We start from the raw sequence: 20,937 nt of genomic DNA, 5'->3' as shown, positions 1-20,937 counted from the left end.
TTCTGGAAACTGGGGTTTTTATGACTATAGATGTTTAAGATATATATAATTTGATTCCCCATGACAATGGGGTTGAATGGGTATATGAGTATCTATTACAGAAGTGTGTGCCTCAGCCTAGTATTAATGTATATGAACAGCGTTTTCATTTGGTATTGAGAAATAACTGTATTTTCTTTCAGAATTAATTTTTCATCCAGACTGTGGGGGTAGCTATGGGATCCCCTTGTGGGGGCCTATATGCTAATATGTTTATGCTACAGTGGGAAAAGAGATTTTTGTTTAACTCACATTTTTATTCCCACTGCAGGATGTATGTGTGATTTTTGGATGACATCTTTATCTCTGGGATAGACCTGAAAAGACAATTTTAGAAATTTTAGCTTACATTAATGATTCAACACCCTTTTTAAGATTTACTCACACAATAGGTTTTGAGGAGATTTCCTATCTGTACATTAGACTTATGAAGAATATACCCATTAAAAAGTTTACCTCAGAGATTTTTCGGAAAGAAACATATTCCAATAGTTTTTTACACTTTGATAGTTCTCATCCCTACAAGCAGAAGATGGCAGTAGTGAATGGCCAGTTTGCTAGGGCTGCCCAGATGGTCTCCTGTTTTAATGCATTCCTAAGTGAATGTGAATTATTAAAGGAGATGTTTTTCAAAAGGGACTATGCTATGGCTTTGGTGGATAATTTAATGTTAGAATTGGTTAATAAAAGGGAAAGAGGCTTTTTTAAGGCTATTTTGTCCTATAATTGTAATAGGTCAGAACAGGTGAGGGTGATAAGTGGGACTGATGGTCTGCTTAGTAAAGAGAATACTATATCAGATACAGTTTTTGAGGTATGGAATACGAATTGTCCAGAAAAAAAATAATTTTTGATCAGCTTTTATAACAACGTGTAATTTAGCAAGTAAACAAATGACTAAAATCGTATTTAAAAATTGGACTATTTTATGTTCTTGTAGTGAGCTTAGACAATCTATAGGAGAGAAACCCACCACTGACTAAAGGAAAGGGCAATGTCTCAAGAATATTTTTAAAAGTAACAGTAATAGGCATATGAAGGGCCATATGAAAAAATGTGGCCTGTGTAATTATTGTGATTATATAATGGAAGGATCAACTTTTAATATAAATGGGGTGAAGGTTAGCCTTAATAAAACATATTCCTGTTATACAGGTAAAGCAGTTTATTGTGGTCTCTGTATAAAATGTCCCTGTTTTTATATTGGGAAGACAGAGAGAAGGTTAAAAAAAACGTATTTACGAACACCTTAGGGACATTAAACTAAAGAAGGACACTAATGCCCTGGCCAAACATTGCAATGAAGTACCAGCACATTCTTTTAAATTTATTGTGATTGAACCCTTACAAGTTGATCTGAGTGGTGGCCCATGGCCACTATACCTTGAAATACAGGAAGCTCTATGGCAACTTAGGACCAATGCAAACCAGTGGCTTTGTCTAAATGAATCCTTTTCGATCACTTGCTTTTTAAAGTTAAAGGCATTAGATAGATAATATGATTCTAGCAGTGAAGTTTTTTTAGTTGTGTTTTTAGGGTTTATTATCGGATCGTGATAGTAATGGTTTTCCTGTAGTGTAATCATTTATTTACTTATTTATATATTTGTATTTATAAAATCACTTATTAATGTATTTTTAGATATGTTTTAAACTATTCTTTCATAGAAAGGCTGTTTTAATAACTGTATGAATTGCTGGTATATTACTGATGTGAATGGTTGTAGCTTTAAATATTTAATGGATTATTTTATAGTATTTGTGAAGACTATGCTGTGATTGGCTAATGATTGTGGGCATGCTATTTAAATTCACTCTTTTTTCCATTGTATTTATCTTGATAAAGTCTCTGATTATAGAGACTAAAGCGCTTGATGAACTTGTGGATTTAATTTTGATTTTTTATTTTGTATTGTCTTATAAAATATTAAAAGTGAATTCTTATTTATTAATTATTCATCTGTACTCATATTTTCTTGGTTGCAGATATTTTTAACTGTCTGATTGTATTAAATGTCTAACTTTGCAAAACAAAAATATTTAAAAAGTCTCGCTGTTGTTTAGCCTTTGTCCTACTTTTATTTATGGCTTGGACCTGCTTTGTTGCTGTAAGAGTATGAAAGGCATGTACACATTACAAAAACTTGTAAGAAAGAAATGCAGTTAGCAAAACAGCATCACAAACACAGATATACTAAGTTAGTTATCTACCCTGAGCATCAATCACTAAACTTATGTATCCCTGAATTAAAAAGACAGAAAACAAGGATATGGCACAGTTATCATTACTTGCACACAGTGTATTGTGTATTGGGGGGGGGGGGGCAGAAAGCCTAGGATGACACAAAAGGTAAGTGATTACATGTCAGTAAGGTAGAGAAACAGGCAGAGACATTTGTATATACTATCAAATGGCCACTAAGACAGAATGAGCTTTTAGCCTCATTACTGAACCATGTAACTGTTGTGTGTGTGTGCCTGTATGGGCAGTTGGGCACTCCAGCTGAAAGTGGTGTGTTAGTGTCTGCAAGAACACTTTCAAGCTCTGTACTAGCTCGATGTCTTGGCATGTCAGACAGGTGTGAGCCGTGCATGGTAGATATGGCAGTACATCGAGTTGTACCCGACCACGAGAACTGGCTCTGTCAGGAGTTGCACTGGCATGTCCATGCACATGGGCAGATGCACTGCTGCTACCTGAATGTGACTGATGTCTGCTGGATGATCTCTCTTCATGAGTATGCCCAGGACCATGACCCCATGGCCATCCATGTCTAGGTGGGCATCTCAACCACTAATGGACAAGTCAAAGTAGTTCCACTTTGGAAGGATGATCAGGCACAGCCATATCAGCTAACATCAGATGATGTGGCTGACCTATACCTACATGGATGCTGTCCTCCTCCCAGCAGACATTATATCACAGACAAAGCTCATTAGAATGTGTCATTCATTAGATCAATTGAATCGGCAACACAGTGGATGCAGTCATGCATGTTAGCCTGTACCACATCTACAACTGTAAGCATTTGTTCAGAGCCCCTATTGGAACATGTCTGCACCTCTATGATGGCTCTAAACATATGTCCAGTGGCATGGAAAGACACTCCTGGATCACATGGGGGATGGATAGCAGGCCTCCTCTGTGCACCTGTAAGAATCCTCCTGTGTGGCACCTCACCCGCATTTTGGCTATGGCCGGAGTCAACAGGCATTGAAGCCACAGTAACCACACTACCTTGAGTGAGTGTCTCATATTCAACCTGTCCAATATCTCTGGGCTCACTAGAATTTGTTGGTGTAGACCTATTGGCTGTGTCTGATGTAATTACAGGGGATGGCTGAATGTCAACCTCAGTGTCAAATTCAACCTCTGCACCCCTTGACTATACCTCTGTTTGCCTACCATCATCATCAGAGTCTGCTGATACTCTGAGATCAGGTGGTAAGAGTCCAATACTTCCACTGTCAGGATCACCTACGATAATAAACAACAAACACAGGAAAGAAATTAATAGCTGCACTACTACAGTTCAATATATGCTAGCAAATTAGCAGTGGTGCCACTATTACATGCAGTACAGCAATATACGCACAGTCCTGATACCCACATCACACATACCGATAAAATAAATATTTCTGTGAATTGCACATGAGTACAGAAATAAAACTGTTTGGCTTACCATTTGCAGATAACTCCAGAGTTCCGAGGGAGGATGGTCCTAGAAGAAGTTAAGCAAAAAGTATGGACACCATCATCACAATTAGCAGTAACATGGGTAAAAAACTTTTGTTGCTTTATATGTCCATTAAAAATACATTTAACTGAAACTTGGATGACATATCCACCCCAAGCCCATGTGTAATGAACCAGAATGTGTTGTTAATTGTATGAGTATATATATCTAGTCCCCCCAAAAACAAAAATGTTAAACAAACCTAAGTATTGCTGCCAATATTTTACTATACAAGAAAAAGTTAACAATTGACATAGGTAAGCCTACCTGGAAGCTCATTGTGGGACATACTTGTCATCTCTGAAATAGCAGCACCAATGTCAATCACAGTGAACAGGAACTCTTCATTTGGGATCAATGGTGGCTCTGTAGCAGGCCCCCTGGTAACAATTTCTCCACGGGCAACTGCTCTCCTCTGAGCTGATGAAATCATTTCAGTGGGCCTTTGATGCATCTGATCAAGATTATATGTCCTGATTTGGCCTCCAACAGTATTGGCATTGTCCACTATCTGCTGCCAAATTTCCATTCTTTCCAACATATTCCCATGGTCTCTCTCAAGCAGAAAGCCACCATGTCATCTAAATGCCTGTACAATGACATAATTGTCAGGGTCACTGAAGGACTGTTTGTGAAGACTGGGATGCCTGGGTGCCATTGTCCTAGGTGACATAAAACACAAAAGGATAATACACATAAATATTGCATAAATAAAAGTAGTGCTTAGATATGATCCATAAGTAGTAGTTTTTCAATATTACTCACTGAAGAAACAAAAAGTTTCAAGATATTCAAATATAAAAAAAAAAATATGTGGTTGTAGCATATCACAGTCACACACAAAGCAAGGCTGGATCCAAAACAAGAAAAGTAACAATAGCAAAGCAAACCTCTGAACAGATATTTTTTGTTTGTGCCAACACAGTAATGGAACTTGGCTCCTCCACCCCCAAAACAACAGGCAAATGAAATGTTGCAATTAAACAAAGGAATAAAACATCAGTGAACTGATATAAGTGCTATAAAAGAAAATGTCCCCATTTGTACACATTTATCACAGAATATTCATTTTAATACAATTGCCAGTCACCTCTACCTGTGGCCAGCACTCTCCTAGATGTGTCTATGGGCCATCTTAGAAGTCTAACACCCCTGTGTTATTGACAATATAGGACATTTACATTTCACTGAAATAGCAATAGAAGAGGATAAAGAGAAACGGTCATAACATTAACACTTATGATGAAAGTTAATAAGGCTGTGCATCTGAGAAAGTAAAATCCCCTGACAAAAATGTCTATGCCATCAGTAAACTTCTAAAAAGTGCATACAGATAAAAGCAGTATTTGCTAATGCATATATAAAAATATTTTTCTAAGTGACATCTGAGCATATCCAGTATATGACTGAAAAAATGCAATTATACTTTATCAGGATAAGTAGTCTTCTGTGCAGATAAATCCAACGTGATACCAATCTTCTTTTGTGTTAGCCATATCAACAAGTCTTCTCACCTTCATGTTCCATAGCTACATGGTTCCCTTTTTATAGTATAGATTTAGGGCTGTGAGCATGGTGCATATACAAATGAGGTAAACACTCAGTAGAATTGCTGAATCCCAAATTGTTGGCTCCATGTATCTGCTGCAAACATAGTGCAAGCACTCTCTTGGTGTTTGTTGCTAATGGAGTGCAACTGTGAATGAGTACTGGAAGGAAAATACAGCAGCAATTCAGACTCCCTCACCTCTAGTGGATGTGTCAACCAGACTAGAATTTCAGTATAGAAGTAATTGCATCAAGGTTTTAAATGTAAGTAAGAGACACATACTTCACAGTTCATTTTCAGTAACATCCATCCTCCCCTGCATTTGTTGAAAACTGTAAATTGTTGCCATTTAATATTCTCACACATTTTTAAGGACAGTGCTGCAAAATGTCTTACAGATTTCTTGCCTCAGATTACTGTTTGGATAAGAGAAGAATGAGCAGATAAAAGGAGATTGAGTAACATACACAGAAAGATAAGACAGAGCTGCATTTCCCCAAGCAAAATTTGTAAATGGGTGTGTGATTACTCATTGCACTACATCTGAAATGAGTACATATAGAAACAACTCAGAAATGTACAAATGCCATATGTCTTGTTAATACTATGGATGATGTTGCACTTGCCTGTATGCACAATGATTTTCATTCACTGCTGTAAAACTGTTTCTGTGGCAAAGAGGGATAAGACACCCTTACTATGTTTTGAAGGTTCATTGGTGTGAGAATTCAAATCCAGACTTGTGTAAAAATCTTTCATCTGTACTAAAATGCATTTTGTAGTGTTGTTTATTTTATATATTTCTTTTACTTATTTATTTATTTATTTATTTATTTATTTTTATACCAGATGCCACGGTGGTATGGCGGTAGCATTGTTACCTCACAGCAAGAGGTTCTCCCGTTCGATTCTCGGCGTGGCTTGGGAGTGCCTTCTGTGTGGAGTCTGCATGCCCTCCCCACTGTTGGGTAGTGTTTGAAAGACATGCGTGCATAAATGGGCATGCCTTCGTTGAAGGTTTGGCGTCAAGCTAGCACCTTAGCATTTTGTAAAAATCTACTGCCAATCATTAGCAGACCGGAGTTCTGCTGTGATGACCCCATATCGGGAAAAAGCCGACAAACAACAACAAACATTTATTTATTTTTATACTGGCATTTGAGTGGTGTGCGGTTTAGAGCAAGCATGAGAAATGGATAAACACAATAAATGCCTTGTAAAGTGCTTCTTTGATAACCAATACATCAATTACACCTGGTTATCACTTGTGTGTGTAGCACATCTGCCAAACATGTTGATCCACACAGCATATACTATCTGTAGTTTAAGGTTCAAGTTCCAGGTGTGTCTTTTAAGGATGAAACCTAATAAACACTACTCACAAGGCTAAAGCAATTTTAGCTTTGTTTGTCTTGTTTGTCAGTACTTAACATCATGAAAATTTGAGTAATGGCCCATACACAAAGCAAGTAGTACACATGCAGACAGGATGCAGATATTCTTCATTTCAAAAAGGACACATTGTTGCATTTTTTGCTTTCCATCTTACAATGTCACTTAGTGGTGTTGTGTGACATTTAGTAGCCTTCCCCAAAACCTGCAAGTTCAGAACACCTGCAGAGAGGAAGCATACAATCAATTTCAAAGCAGATGCATTCTATCAGTTCTATAGGGCACTGCACAAACACGATAAACTGCATTATGCAATGGTTAACACACAGTAGTTAACAATGAATAGGGAAATATCCAACTGCTATTTAACTATTCCTGTGTCAGCAGGTGTAAGTATAGTGCTGCAGTATGGATAGACCTGGATTCTAATATGGGAAATTCCAAATATCTTTACTGTTCCATTTCACTTTATATTAAATGGCACATAAAAAAGTTAAACATAATTATAAATAATAATAATAAGTATGTATAGCAGTGGAGCTCATATGAATTATAAGTATGACTGAGGGTATGTAGACTGCTTCTGTAATAATAATTGTGCTCTCTAGCCTTGTATGGCTTTCAGACTTCAGTAAGACTCATACACACATGAATGTATAAACCAGGACATTGTTAAGTCACACACATGCATGGTTAATACCTCAATCTGTCATATGTATTTATATATAATCCATGGCTATGCCAGAGAAGCACTTCCTCTGTGGCAAAGATGTAAAATCACCACTTTGAAAGGAAATGTTTTGTCTCTTATGCATAGGTTTGAATTCCACATTGTAAAAATCAGTTTTATCACTGTATAAAGCCAAAGCAAAAACGTGCCAGGTCAGGAAATGTATGCCCCCAGTACACGTCTGCAAAGAAGATCACCCAACAATTCCAGCAGCAAACAACCCTCAAACTGTTGCCAACTGTCATATTAACCTTCCCATAAAAAAAACTGTTTTCCTCTATGTTTGGCACTGTTGTTCTCTGCTTAATTTCAAGCAATTGTGGTTGACATCATTTTTTGGGTTTGCACACCAACAGCAAACATGATAACAGGAACTGGTGAGAAATCATTATTAGCTATTACTGCTCTCTCCACTTGGAAATGTCTCATGGTGGAAGAGGAGGTGCCCAATTTAAGGCACAGAGTTGGGGTGTTGAGGATTCCAGAATCTTTACTGGACTGCTTGTAATGTGCCACAGCCGAAGGCTTTTGCAGGGGGGCTATATAGACTCCTAGTACAAGTATGAGGTTATGAATAGCCTTGCCAAGGCTCTCTCCAGTGCAACTGGTATTCCACGCACTGGAAAATAGTATAGATATCACTTTATTGACCTACAAAGGCACAAGAGGGATACACTCAACCAGTGAGTTCAGAACTAATAACATCCCATAGCTGTGTAAGTATATTAATAATGAGAATTTATAGTAGATAGAAAGATTCATATATTCAAGACTGGTATTCTTAATACTCTTGTCTTGTTCTCTTCTGTTTATTCTACAGCCAATGCCAAGATAACTGTGAATAGAGAAGCCCATGTTGAGCATCCAGAGAGACTGAGGAAAGCAAGGGGTATGTATACAGCACTAGAGAAGTATTATTGGTAGCTTTTAAGTCTAAAAATGTCTTTTCTATATAGTTGTAGCAAAGTAAGCATGCATATCCTAACTGTAAAAGCAAGCATGTATGCTTCAGTCTGTAGCACAAATCAGCTGTAAGAGTCAAGTGTAAGCCTGTAGTCAGACATTTTAGGTTCAAATACCATATGTAAGAAGTATAAAATAGTACAATCATTTAAAATATTGCATAAATTAATTTGTACACAAGTGGCATAAATGCTCTGCTTTTAACTTAAAATGTATGACTGGATCAAGCATATGTGAAATATGTGCACATTACAAGGATTACTTTGAGCATTCCTTAATTATAGTTTGTTGTTGTTAAGAAGTATAGTTTAATGTAAAAGTTCAGGTGAAATAAACTGTTATTATTGTGATGATATATTGTATGTCACATTTGATGGTACTAATTTTATCTTTTTTGTTTCTCACCCCATCCCTTATCTCTCTTTTTTTCTCTGTCATCAAAATCTTTCCATGTCATCCATCTCTGACAAATCACAAAATGCTTTACATTACAGGGAGTTAGGCCAATGCCAGTGGCTCAGCCTGCCCCCACTCCTCTGATTCAGGCACCGACATCCAGCACATCTCGGACTCAAGCTGGCATTATTGTCTATGCTGCCCCTAAACTACCTGCACCCCCAGGTAGCACTGCCCTGGCAACTGGTACTGTTGTACCCTCTAGTAGAACTGGCAGATGTGGGGATTTTATCAACCACCATTAGATACCACGGTCAGTGTGTAGTGTCATGCACAGCACCAGTTGTGTATGCCTACACTGGATGGAGAGGTTGCTCTCCCTCATGGTCCATAATAAGAGATATCATACATTCCAACAGCCAAGGATACAGTGATTACAGTACTGCAGGGGAGGACTAGATTATCACCGTCCCAGTTTTTGATGACCATGAGCCTCTGTTGTCACCTCTCTAACCCCAATCATGGTGTCTGCAATGTTTTGTGTCCATTACCATCCCTGTGTCTTGTCTTATTTGCATCTCTTCTTAACCTACACTACTTACCTGACTAAGAAATACCTACATCCCTTACCCAATATTCCTCTCATAGTGAAGTAAAATAAAATGGGGACCTGTCCCACAAAAAATATATTGTTCCATACATAGCTCTCCATTTTGTACGTGTGTCTTCTTGACACACTTGATTTGGTCCAATTGGCTATACAGCATGATTGCATTGTTGTCACCCCTGTTTGTTGAGGTGATAGTCCAACTTCAGCCAATATTCTATACATATTTTATTTTCATTTTACACTGTTAAGGAAGTGGAAAGTTTTGGTTCTTTTCTACCTTCCTCCTACACATTCTTATATTGCTTTCCCTTTGTTCTTTTCCCTGCTTGCTCCCATTTTACCACTTTTATATCTATCCCAATTTAACACCTTTAATCTGGGCAAAATAGAATCACACACAACACACATAAGTACAGAAAACAACAATGGAACCCCACACTTTTTTGGCCTTTGTGTTTGCGTAGAGTTTAATGCACCAATGGCAAGCAATGGTGAATGGCTCTTTCTTGGTGTGGTTACCTCAGCACAATGCCACTTAAACACACTGCACAGAGGTAACACACAGTAAATGTAGAATAAAGAATTATTTAATTGCATTATAAATACATATTAAAAACTACTTAATACACCTGGATTCGAACACTAAATCATCTGGGCCCCAAAAGAAAGCTGTCCGTGCATTTACACCTACTGCCACAGAGTTAGCTAAACAGCAGCTGTTTTTCATTCACTCATTGCTCAGAACTGTCAGAAGCTTATCACTGAGGCTCACACTTGCTTTTTCCTTAACTATGCACACACAGGGAAAGCAGTATACATCTCACATGAGCAAACTACACTACAGAAATAAATAAATGCTTTCTTACATGCTATCCACATCATATTTTCTAGTAGTTGTAGTAATGTGGACAGCTGTTTGCATATGGTTTGTAAAGCTATCTCTTACAGTAAACCTGCAGACTGGAAACACAACAGCAAATACTACACATTGCAGACTCATCAATCTGGTAACATGAAAAACTTTAAGATCTTGACAGTTGTACATGGCTAGCTAACCATTTCAAGCAGGGCTTCCAACATCTGCTCTCAAATATGCAATGATAATGTCATCCACTATAAATTGTCCTGCAGCCTTATAAAAGTAAGACATGTGCTGTCTTGCTTGTGTAAAGTACAGAGTACTGAGTTCTGTAGTCTATGTACTTAGATAAGTAGGGGTTCTGTTTTCAAAGCAGTCAACTGGTGTGTGTATGTGTGTCTCTTTAGTCAGAAGAGCATAATTGTGTATCCTGTATTTGCCACTACAGTCCCATGGAGTACCAATATTTCTACAGTTGGACATGCTTCCACATCCACTTCATGCAGGCCTCCCAATATCTTCTCTTAAACATACAATGATGCTGTTATTCACTATAAATCATCCTGCAGTCTTGTAAAAGTCAGACTTGTGCTGTGGTGCTTAAGCAAAGTACTGAATTCTGCAGTTTATGTAGTTAGATATGTAGGGGTTCTGTTCTCACAACAGTCGACTGGTGTGAGTGTGTGTGTGTGTGTGTGTGTGTGTGTGTGCATGTGTGTGTGTGTGTGTGTGTGTGTGTGTGTGTGTGTGTGTGTGTGTGTCTGTTTGTGCATTTTTTGACATTAGAGAGAGCATTTCATACCAGCATGCGGGACACTGCTATTACCATCTTCTCCTCACCAGGTACTGCTGATGTCATTACCTATAAGCTGTTGTCCAACATTCTCCAAGTCAGACATCTACTGTGATATTACCATATTTCTCCATAAATAAGACCTAACCAGAGAATAAGGCCTAGCATGGTTTTCCAGGGTGGTCATGATATAAGCCCTACCCCAAAAATAAGCCCCAGTTAAGATCGTCAACAATACATGACAGACGAGTTGAATTATAAAATAATATTATTGACACCTGCTGACTGAAGTTATCATACTCTGCTCACCATTTTCAGACCATTCGGACACCCAACTTCTTCTCTTTGCAGAAAGGTGTAAGATTCTTTCCCTGTGAGTCCTCCATGATTCTTACTGTAACCCTAATCCTCACTCACACTTGACAGTTGAGATCCTTGGCCCATAAACACTGGCAAGTGTACTTTGGTCAAAGTACAGACAATGTAAGTAAAACATGTGCACCTGATAACGAAGGGTTGTGGTTGTGTCTTCTTAACCATCGCCATTTTGTGTTGCCACTCCTGTCTCGTAAGTCTTCAATTAACCCCCCCAGACAAGATGAGTGCAAAAAGAAAGAGCTATTCCATAGAGTACAAAAACGGAATCATGGATGACTCCTGGAGAAAGAATCTGATGGCTTTCTGCAGATTGAAGAAGTTGGATCTCCGAATGGTCTGAAAATGGCGTGCAGCATATGATAACCTCAGTCAACAGGTCGATGAGGGAAATGTTAAGAAGGGCAAGTGTGGATCAGGTCATCAACCATTATTTCCTGACCTAGAAGACATCATCTGTGAATGGATTGCTAACAGGAGAGCAAAGGCTTTGGTTGTGTACAGGGCTGATATTCAAGCATTTGCCCTTTCAATGGCACCACAGTTAGAAATATCCCCAGAAGAATTCAAAGAATCACAACATTGGCTGGATGGCTTACTTCAGTGATATGAACTGTCTCTAAGAAAATCAACAACACTGTTCAAGTTGGAAGATACTGAAGTTATTAAACATGCACTTGCATTCAAGTTCTTTGTTGATGGCATCGACTTTTCTAAATGCTAATTCTCCAACATAATTGCTGTAGATGAAACTGCAGTGTTTATGGGCCAAGGATCTCAAGCAACAACTGATCAGAGGGGTGCCTTGTCAATCTACATTCCTTCCACTGGTTACAAGAAAGCACGTGTTACCTGTATTTTGGCAATTCGTCTAGATGGAAAGAAAACCCCACCGCTAATCATTGGAAAGGGCAAAAAAGATAAGATGGAACATGTTTCAGGCATTTACATTCTTGAAACCAAAAAAGTCTGGTGCACACAAGCAGTTATAAGGAAGTGGGTCGATGTAATGCTGCCACTTGTTTTGCGAGGTGGCAAAAGAGGTCTGCTGGTTTGGGGTTCAACTAACACTCACAGTGCTAAAGATACGAAGAAATTCCTTGCACAGAGAAGAATAGATCAAATAATGAATGACTGCCTATTTCCAGACTCTTGATATTGCAATAAACAAGCCATTCAAGGACCATTTGCGCATGGAACTCAATGCCTACATTGAAAATAGAATGGAGAGAAATCAGCATGGAAACTTTGTGAAGCCTAGCCCACAAGATGTTGTGACTTGGGTGAAAAACTTATGGGATAAAATCATTAACAGTTGTGTTGCCAATGCACTATGATCAGGCTACTTGGACAAGCAGTGCTCATTTAAGGAGAGCTCTTTTGCTAGGCATGACAGATTGAGGCCAATGGTTCTACAGGAAATGGAGTTGGAAGAAATACAGGTCAGAATTCGGGGGTTGGAGACATATGACAATGCTCCAGAAGAAGATGACATGACTGCATTTGAATAACTTTTCCATTATCGGGGCAACAGAATGGATTTCTTCTGCTTTCAGCTGCCAGCAAGCTCTTGTCAGTTTTTTTTTACTTTATTGTATTAAGGTAACATTTCGTTATCAATGGGTAATTACAAAGTAAGGCCACTAGTTCCCAGACTTCATTTTTATGACTTTCCATCATTCTTCTCTTGTGATTTAGATAAGGAATAAAGAAAGCATCACCACTAAAAAAGTGGCAGTGATTCACCTGTTTTATTCCCTTCTTCCAATGCAGATGTATTGAGATTTTTCTGCACTTTCTGTTAAGCATGAAATATTGCACTGTGAAAGCCAAGGTGTAGATATTCTGAAGTTGACATGTTTGTTGCCCTGTTTATGTAGAATTCTCACACAACTGTTAACACATTACCTAGAACTGTTGCCCAATAACAGAAAAGTACCAAATAAATGTCAATTTGTGTACATGAATAAATAACAGTTTTTGTACATGAATAAATGTCAATTTGTGCACATGTATAAATGTCAATTTTTGTACATGAATAAATGAATAAATGTAGATTGTTGAATGATGGGGTTAATAAGGCATCCCCTGATAATAAGCCCTAATAAGTATTTCAGTGGGGGAAAAAGTATAAGACTCGGTCTTATTTTTGGGGAAATACAGTAGTATAATACAGACTGTATCAATACACACCAAACATTGCTGCCACAGCCATGAAGACACATGAGATGAAGCAAAACCATGGGGGATTTCATACATTATGAAAACAAATGCACAACCCATTGATAATGTAGACATCATACCCCTAGGAGCAGACCATGTTGTGTGTGACCTGTGTACTGAGGTAGATGGTATGTGGAATGTCCACCAGCATGTACCCACAGTGCTGAATACTCCCTTGTATGTAACACAACTCCTGAGCATGGGAAGGGAATCCACATGGCCATAATCCTTCCAGAGTTCACAGTCTTCATCACACCAGTAACCAAGTACAATGTATCCTTCTTTATGTACGTCCCTACACATCTTCAAGGGATGCATAAGTGTACCAACTTTGCCACAGTGAGCTCCCACACATCTTATTAGCCATACCAAGGTATTAGTTTTGTTGCATAAACATTACTGCCTGATAGTGCAGAACACCCATCAAGGTGATATAACAGATTCAGGTGTGATACCTGTTCTGGTAATGCACACAGTACACATAGCTGTTTGACAACATTAATGACACCATTGATTACATTTGGGACAGTATGGATTGTGCCATATATATGCCAAGCACACCTGTCAACTAGCCTGGATTGATCATAATGTCACATACAGGTATAGCAGTGTCCCTCCTAACACCTCCTGCAGCTGTTACACTGCCAGGACAGTGTGCTTGATTACCCTCGAAAATTGCTGACAACTCATAATAGTTGTACAAATGTGTTTGTGCAGAACCATCTATGATCACTGATAGTCACATATGTTATGTCACAGACATGAGATCACTGGTAGCTTTATTCTGATATTCACCATGATTGTGCATGTTTTTCTTTACTGTTGTCCATGAACATGTAACTATCTGTTCTACTTGGTAGAGACCTATGCTGAAATTACAGTCATATTCAGACAAATCATTTTACACAGCTTCACAATATGCATCGAACACCTATTGTATATAACATCCATGATATATGTCCTCTCCATTGTTTATGTCAAGATGCTTATATTACAAAGACATCCTTCTCTATTATTATGTCACCTTGTGTGACAGTGATAAGGAACATGGATAAGATGACTGTCTAACCATAATGTCCATGTGCAGGGACCCAGCAGGCATGGTGAATATAGGCAAGCAGATGTGGGACATTGCAATAACATAGGTGTTTGTAGAAAGGAAGTTATGTAGATATACCTGTAAGCAAACAATAAATAATTAATAGTAAAATACACAGGTATGTGACTGATATATGAATTTATACTAGGAGACCTATCATATCCACTACCGAAAAATATACTTGCATGTGTATCAAAACATGGTAGAAATGTTAGAATGGAATCAGAGCATTGGTGCCCTCCAACCTTCCAATACCATCAGCTCAGGACCAGGACATTCACATTATTCACAGTCACCTGCAGAATGACACACAGATTCTAGGAAGGACAGTCACTACAATTCGTGTTTTTCAGCGTCGGAAGGTGGTTATACCTCATACGAAGAAGGTGATAATATTGACAGAGACTTTCCGGTGATGCCAGTGCCACAACAACCGGAAAGATTCCATCAAACTTTTCTTGGAGAGAGTGGTAATTTCAAAAGAGGGCAACAAGGAAAGAAACGTGAACGCGAAATGTATGGTCCGTCTACAAGAGAGCAAACATTTTAGGGGGGTCATAAAAGAGGTAAATGGTGACTGTGTGCTTCCTTCGACTAATGATTATATTGTCAATCTGTCTGGACATTCTTTTTCTGATGCTGAGGTGTCTGTTCTTAACCGTGGATTGAAATTCATTCCCACTGTAATTTCTCGTGTACATGAAATGAAAAGTGATGTATATAGATTTGGTAGAAAATTACATTTAAAAAGTTTTTTCAGTAGTATACACAATTGTGTACAGTCTGTATCTTCTGAAGATAGTTTAAATTCTTCTTTAGAAAGTTTTCATTCTTGTACATCTGATATATTTCCTGATGCTTACTATAAATTTGATACTGATTGTGTGCAAACAACAAGTAGCTTTACACCTTCAGTTTTAAATAATGATGTTGTGCACTTTGTGAACATGTTAAACTTTTCTATTGAACATGGTTTTAGTGAATATATGAAAAATAGAGGTAATATAAACTATAACCTATGTTTCAAAGAATGGAAAGTTTTAGAAGCACTAAGTAAGAATAAAGAAATTATTTTTAAGCCATCTGACAAGGGTAACAAGTTAGTTGTTATGCATTTTTCCCAATACTATAAAATGTGTATGGATCATCTTAATGATACCACTGTCTATGAAAAGGTGGAATGGAATTTATACAATGTTGCTTTAGATGAATATAAGGAATTATTGGATAAAGGACAAAGGCTGGGATATTTTTCAGCATCAGATGTAAAAAATAAATTTAAAATTGAAGGATGCCAAATGTCATCCTTCTATTGTCTTCCCAAAATACATAAAGATCTGAGAGCTCCACCAGGGAGACCTATTGTTTCGGGGTGCAACTATTTTCTTCATAATTTAGGTATTTTTTTACATAATTTTTTATTGACCAAAGTTAAGACTTTGCCTTCCTACATCTCTGATGTTTTTGATTTTTTGGACAAGATAAGGGATGCTAACTGGAATAAAGGTATGTATTGGGTCACTCTTGATGTCAAAAGTCTCTATACCAATATTAACCATTCTTTTGGTATAGAGGCTATTAGGTTTTTTCTAGGTGACTTTCCGGTTACTGAGTATATTGTTGAACTTATTCATTTTTCTCTAACAAAAAAATTTTTTGAATTTCATGATTGTTTGTATCGACAAAAACAGGGGACGGCGATGGGGGCAGCATTTGCTCCCATGTATGCCAATCTTGCTATGGGCCTGTTTGAGTCTGAATTTTTATACAGGAATTTCTTTTTTCATAAATATGTTATCAAGTATTACAGGTTTGTAGATGATTTAATTTTTTTGTTGGAAGGTGGTGAAGCATTGGTAGATCAATTTATCTTAGATTTACATGATAATAGATTTTGATTGAAATTTGATGGGTTTAAAAAAGGTGTTTCTATTTCTTTTCTTGATATTGTGTTAAATATTGTGAATGGTGAATAATTAGTTACATCAGTTAATAGGAAGTTTGAAGGAGCCACACAATATGTACATGGTACGAGTTGTCACCCTCCTCATACAATAGAAGGTTTACCATACAGTGAAATGTTAAGAATTTCTAGATTACGCAATAGAGATAGTGTATTTAACAAGGAATTGAGTTTATTAATGAAAATGTTTGAATATAGAGGTTATAGTGAAGATATAATAAAAAATAGTTACAAACGTTTTTTTGGACATAGGTATAAAAAGGTTACTAATAATGTTCATAATAGAGATTTGTTACAGCCAAATGATACAAACAATAGACAGAAGGATATTATGTATTTTGTTACAACTTTTGGCTGTTTTAGTGATGAATTGGTGAAAATGGTTAATTATTATTGGAAGTATTTCAGTTTATTAAGTAGTGTGTCTTCATGGTTGAATGTATATTTAAAATTCTCCTATAAAAGAGGAAAAAATATTAAAGATTTTTTAGTTAGAAGTAAGTTTATTATGCCTATAGTTAATATGCATCAGAGTTTATCTATAAAAGGTACTTTTAGATGTGGTAAATGCAAAGCTTGTAGCTTTGTAGTGCCTTATTTTTCTCATATCAATAATGTATGTTTTAATACATGTAATGTTTTCAATTGCAACTCTGAAGGGGTGATATATGCACTTAAATGCCCTTGTAAAAAATTTTATATTGGAGAGACCAAAAGGGCATTTAAAGTTAGACTTTTAGAACATGCCAGAGATATTATTAATAAAAAATAAGAAAGTTCTGTGGCTATGCATTTTAAGGATTTTCACCAAAGTAAAAATGAAGGGCTACAAGGCACTGTTTTAGAGCAAATATGTCAGTTTGGTTATGCTAAGAACAACATTAAGCATACTTTATTATATAAAGAAGCTGTATATATTTTGAAATTTAATACATTCCAGCCTTGTGGTCTTAATGAAGATTTTAATTGGAAAGTATTGATTTAATGAATTTAATTAATTTGCATTAATTGTTTTATTATATAATTGTTTGTGTGTAGTAGTATAAATGTGCTTTGTTAATTATATGGTTTATACTCCTTGAAGGCTAAGGCCGAGACGTCAGAGTGAGAGAATAAATTCGTATGCAAGCTGTGGATTTTGCTGTTGTTTCATTACATTATTTTTCTGGTTCTGGTTGTTTATATACCTGCAGAATGAGACCCTACTTTTGCATATGCAATCAAGTTCCAGCTGGCAAACTTCTCTAGACCCACCAAAGGAAAAATACCCTACCTGTGCACCACACTGTACCATGATCATACATCTGTATGGGTGCCACCTGAATCAGAAAGGCAGAAATACTTTTATCTCTTCCACTGTCTGTGGTAGACATCAGCAAATCCAGTTGTCTGGAGAATCAGCAGAAGGGGTTTCATCTGTATCAATGGGGAGGATGTTGACTGAAGGGACCTGAACACCATGAGAACATGAGGTACACTAAGTGATGATTACAAAGCTGTTCTTGGTAGGGTAAAAGAAAGGATGCTGAGGTTGCATAGAGCAAAAATGTATTTGCACCAGGGCTGTACAGTCTGTGGCAGTGTTGTGACAGGATGGCATGACATAGTAATTCCTTCAGCAGTTCACCTGCTTTGGATATGGATCATTGTAATATTGAACTTCCAAACTGATAGTGCAATGTCTCATAGACTGAGGTGGTGTGACAGAGTATAAATGTGTCTGCATTATGACACTGAGGAGCTAAGAATGATTAGCAAGGGCCTCAGCAGCCACATCTTTCACTTAGACTATGGCAACCTAATCTGCCATACCTGGCATGGAAGCATCAAGACAGATCTAGCAGTAGTGACCTGAGGTGTACATCAATTCCCTATCTGAGCATCACTGCACCAAGATATAGATGCCCTGTTCCTGTGCACAAGAGCATGTTCTGTAAAGCGTCCTGCCTACTGACATCAGATAGATGCCCCCTTATGACTGTTTAATATTGCTATGGGAACATATGGATGATGCAGACAGATCACTCTGCCTATACATCCTGCTACTACCTAGTCCTTTTGTGCATCCCACTAGACTGCCATCTATAACATTTTCAGTACTAGGCCTGTTTTTGGTGCATATTACATTGGTACTGGATACATCCTCTTCCTGAGCTGGTGAGGTATCAGCAGCTCCAGGTGGCCCAGCAGTGAGAATAGATCTGCTTTTGGTGAGAAATGACCCCATAGACTAGGAACTAGCCAAACAAGCTGTGGTTGACCTCTCCCACAATATGTAAAATAATTATATGTTAGAATCTCAACCTTCACCCATAGAAAAAAATGATAAGAAAGTGGAACATGCCATGTTTTGCTGATATACATGATACATTAAGGCCATTACTGGGAGCAGGGAGGCTTATATTCATAGCAGTAAGGCCTACAGATAAACATATAAAAGACACGTGACAGGCAGCATGATAAATATTGCAGTTCACCCTCTGCAGAAATGCTTCTGTGTAAAGACTGGTTAGATATATTCTCACTGTAATACATTGCTGAAGGTGGACTGTGGCACATGCCCTATGCACCACATCTCTCTGCCAAGATACTAACACAGCTAAATGTAATATTAAGCTCCTATGAGCAGTTACAGTTTAAGAACAACAGGAAGGTTATGATTACCTCCTACATGGGTCACAGAAACCTCCCTTAGTTCCTGCTGTTGTAAATTCAGGTAGTAGACCTAGCAGTCTCCAATGAGGAAAATGTCAAGTTTTAGTATGATTCCATGGACCTGAACTGCCTTCAGATCTATGGCCTTCTTTTTTTGCCTAATCTCTGATGTCATTAAACCTTCTGTGAACTCTGTGCTCAACTGTCTATGTCTGCATAGATCTTTAAATTAGCTATTACTACAGCCCACCACAGAGGCCTGTCTACCTGGTAGGGAGTCATGGCCTAAAGGGAAGGCCACATCCCACCTCATGGCCTGCTCAAGGAAATCGGTCTCCTGTGGGATGAAGTTTAGTCATCTCTTTGTGCCAGCCACTGCACTTCAACTAATACAGAGTAATAGCAGACATACAAACAAAAAAATACACCTAGGCTGTAGTATATAAGTAAGATAGTCGAATAGAAGCCATTTACTGTTGTAGAACAGAAAAAGTATGCTTCCCTTTTATGTGAAATACATTCTGTGGTATATGATAACATGTTCTTTATTTATTTATTTATTTATTTATTTATTTATTTATTTAAATTAGTCAACTGGGGTCAAACACTGATCAAACAATGATCAATTACAGGGCTCAGCATGGGTTACATTGTAATGTAACAAAACAATGCGCAGTAAACAAATAATGAACAATATATACACCAAAACTCTAACAAGTAGAGTTACATACGTGGAATAGAAAAGGAAGAACAGAGTTAAAGTAGGAGTAGAAGTGGTGGAAATATGGCAGTAGGTTAGGAAAATTATTAGAGACCAGTAAGATGAAAGAGGGGACCAAATTATGCAAAGTGGTTTTAGAGTAACAATGGTATAGCAAGCTGAATCACAGTGTAGGTGAATAAGTTAATCGGGGGACTAGGTATGCAAGAAGTAAAGGTACTATGCAGTTGGAGACATCAGTTTAGGTGACATGTCCTTTAGATAGACAGTTACATTCAAACTGTTTTAGTAAGTATTGTTCAAACTGAGAGCAGAATAGGGAAAAGCTTGTGTGATCAGTTAAACTAAGAGGAAGTGACTGTCATAGCTTTGAGGCCAGTACACAGAAGAAGAGGCTAATACAGTGCAGTCGGGGAGAAAGGATTTGAAGTGAATGACAGGCTTTGTCTTGGCTTCTTAGTTCATAGGTTTGAGCCTTGAAAATCATTTTGAAGAGACATATGGGAGGACATGTCAAGTTTGAGTATTTTAAAGATTAAGGAAGCAAGAAAAAGATCTGACCTGGCATGCACTGTAAACAGCTTAGCATTTGACAGGACAAAGCAGCTGTGTTCATTCCATGGTGAGTTAGCTATGAAATGACATATTTTATTGGCGAGGATCTGAAGAGTGGCAGTTTTTTTGACAAAGGCATATGAAAACAAAGGGAGACCAGACTCAAGTAGAGCAAGTAGGAAACCCTTTACTATAGCAGGCCTTGCTGGATGTGAGAGGATCTGAGATATTTTGTTGACCTAGAAGAGTAGACTGTTGATCTTGTCTCACAACTTTTC

Source organism: Protopterus annectens, chromosome 1.part1 (assembly GCF_019279795.1).
Source record: "Protopterus annectens isolate FY-2018-M chromosome 1.part1, PAN1.0, whole genome shotgun sequence".
NCBI lineage: Eukaryota > Metazoa > Chordata > Ceratodontiformes > Protopteridae > Protopterus > Protopterus annectens.
The sequence above is the reverse complement of the archived record's forward strand: the minus strand, read 5'-3'. Positions refer to the sequence as shown.